This window comes from Arachis duranensis, chromosome 3 (genome assembly GCF_000817695.3).
Source record: "Arachis duranensis cultivar V14167 chromosome 3, aradu.V14167.gnm2.J7QH, whole genome shotgun sequence".
Lineage (NCBI taxonomy): Eukaryota > Viridiplantae > Streptophyta > Magnoliopsida > Fabales > Fabaceae > Arachis > Arachis duranensis.
The window spans coordinates 113,236,398-113,240,051 of NC_029774.3; positions in this window are offsets into that span (position 1 = coordinate 113,236,398).

A 3,654-nucleotide genomic window follows, 5' to 3' on the forward strand; every position below is an offset into this window, starting at 1 on the left:
GTTGCTGATTCAATTCTGTGGTTGAGATAATTGGATTTGGAGGGAAGAAAGAAGATCACGAAGAAAATGACAAAAAAAAGTTGGATGAATTTTTTTAGACCTGGTTAGAAGAACACAAACATAGCAGAAACCATGGAATAAAGCACGATTATTCTAATTTTGGTGCGAGGTAGTGGGGCGATTAGTGAATGTTAAAAGGGTAAGGACTGGAGTTAGAAGGAAAAATAAAAGGGTTTATCAAGGATTAGGAATAGGATGGCTTTATGAATGAAATTTGGCTAGAGAAAATAGCAGTTTGAAAATTATTATTATTATTATTATTATTATTATTATTATTATTATTATTATTATTATTATTATGTTTTAATAGTTTTGTTAATTGGAATTCATTATTTAATGGATATAATATCAATTTCATTTTTTTTTTGGGTAGATTTGTCAATGTTTAGAACATTTATGAAAAGTAATAGTAGTCTATGATAAGGGCTAGATACCGGTTTAGAAATTTACAAGTTATAAAACTCGAATTTCGTTGCAAGCATAGTTCCAAACTGGCAAATAGCCCGTGGTAGAGTTTAATTTTGTTTGTCATGAATGCAAACCAATAAAAATCAAGAATATTAGATCACGGATCGTCTCTCAAAGAAATTGCAGTGAGATACGTGTATTATCGATTATGAGAAAATACGGGTTTTGATGAAAATAAACAAGAAATTAAATGACAAGAAATTAAAAGAACAAACAAGAAAAATCAAATCCTAAAAGACACTCTAGGCAAGGATTGAAAGTCACGGTTTTCTATCCTTGTCATTAATCATAACATAACAATCACCTAGAGTTAATCCTATTTCGTCATCTCTTACATTGGGAGAAAGTCAAACGGGTTTAATTAATCATAATCCATAAGTCTTGATCAATTTACTAATTGAATTAGCAAACGATTAAAAATTAATGGAGACAAGATTAACTAACAATTCTATATTACTAATCCAAATTGGACATTAATGACTTAATGTCACCTAATTTTTCAATTCCAAGTTAAGAATGAAAAAATCTACTCTAAAACTACACCAAATATTTTATCAAACACTTAAAATGCATAAACATAAGGTATCATAAATGGCAAGAATTAGTAGAATCTAAAAATACCAAATGCAAGAAAATAACAATAACAACTAAAATAAACATCAATAAAACATAAAACATCAAATTGTATTAAAAGAAATTGAAATTTAACAATTGTTCATAAACTAAAAAGTAGCAAAATAGAGAAATTAACAAGAGAAACTAGACAAATTAAGATATTAGAACAAGAAACTATAAAACTATGCTATTTCAATGAATAAACGTGAGAAAAATCGACGAATTCCACTCATTTAGAGCAGATAAGTACCATGAAAGACAATCAGACAATTCAGCACATTTTCTTGACAATGTTCAGCACAATGTCAAACAATTTCAACATAATACCTCAGCTTGATTGACATCACCATGAAAGACAATCAAACATCAATTACCAAGAATGTACCATGAAAGACAATCAGACAATTTAGCAGCATAATATCAACTAAAGATCAGCAAGTAACCCACATGGTTCAATAATTTACTGAATCGGAAAAGCATCAAGTGAATTCAGCAAATTTTCACAAAATTTCTGTAACAATTTAGCAGTAACATAATACTTTACTCAACCAAATAGTTTTCTCATGAATTTAGCAACATTTCAGTTATGAAGAAGATGAAGTGAAAGGGGATAATGAGTCGTGCAAATTAGGGATTCGCATAATGGCTGAAATTTGAATTTGTTTGTATGCATTGAGATGTGTACGCACAAGTTGTGTGATTTCGCAAAGATATGCATACACATTAGTCATGCATACGTGTGAGTGGTTGTGTGAAATGGTTGTGTACGCGAGTAAAGACATGTGACACGAGCTATTTCCACTGCCCCTTTATGTTGTGTACGCGAGAAATGGTTGTGCACGCGACTTTGTCAAAAACTTAGTGTTTGTGCATACGCATGCCTTGCTCTTTTTTTCTTTCAAAATGTTTTCTACTTTTTTACCAAACCAAGCATCTCAAATATTCAATTAAGATACAAAATTAATGCTAAACCTTATTAAACAAGTTAAACTACCAATTAAACTTAACAGGCCTAGCTAAAAAAATGGAAATTCAAGTTATTCATCACTATATACAAAGGAGAAAATGAAAAGATGTTACCATGGTGGGGTGTTTTCCACCTAAAACTTTTAGTTAGAGTCTTTAAGTTGGACATTTTGGTGAGCTATTTGTCAAGGTGGCTTGTGCTTGAATTCATCCTTAAACTTCCACCAATGCTTAAACTTCAATTGATTGCCAGAATTTTCAACCAATTGCACCAAACTCTGATAAAGTTTCACATAAGCTCGGAACTCCCAAAATTGATCCGCATGATGTATCTCAGGATCCCAAACCTTATTTTTACACTCGTCTTCTTATTGACTCCTGTGATTCCATCCATGTGGCAAGCACTAAGAACTCTCACTTAAGCACCCAAACATTCCCTGAAATCCACTGAACTGAGCATTACACAAACCATGGAAACTAAGCTTCAAAGGTTTAACCTTAATAAACCTAAAATGATGCTTTTAACTACTAACCATCTCTCTTTTACTCTTGAATCTACGAGCTCTAAGCTGACCATCTATTTCAAGCAAACCATATTCAAGTAGGATAATAAAGCTTAAGGATAAGAGTTTTATCCACGTAAATGAAGGAATGGATAGTGACCTAGGAAGAGATGTCTTCAATGGTCTCGACAAAGTAATTTTCACTCCCATCCGTCCCCTTTGAAGGACTTCTACCATTTGATAAGATTCTTCAATCTCCACCTCTTGGCAAGATTCCTCATATTCAGCTTCTTCCTTACCAACCTCTTCCAACTCCTCCCCATCTAGAGACGGATCTAGGAATTTAAGAGTGTAGGGACCAAAAATTAAAATCTTGTATAATCAAATATAATATCATATATTTGATAATAGATTGAATTATAATTAATTTTTTAATTAAAAAATTAATAAATACTTGTCAAATAAAAGAATTATCTTAGTTTTTATAATTTTTTCATAATTTTTTTATGATTTTACATCTAATAAAATATAAAATTATCTATTTTTAAATATTTTGTTAATTAATTTACTTTATTAAGTATTTATGTGACGGTGAGTTATATTTTTTTGTTTTATATCATTAAAAAATATGACATAAAATAATATAAATTAATTGCACTAACAATTTTATTTTGTGAATTTAAAATATGTTAAAGTATTTTTATATAATAATAGGAGTAAAAATTAATAGAAAAATAATAAAAAAATAAACAACTAAATAAAATTAGAAAAAGAACAATATTATTATAAATAATATTAAAGTATTTTTTATATAATTATAGATGTTAAAATTAATTTAAAAAATGTAAAGGAAAACTCTAAATCAAATAAAAAATACAAATAATATAAATACATGTAGAGAAATTTAAACCCTAATACATAAAGAATACCAACTCTTTTTAGTATCACTACACTATTAAATTTTACTCTATACGATGCATCTATTATAATAGTATATGAGTTTAAAATTTATTGAGGGGCCAAGGCCACTACTTGCCCCCTT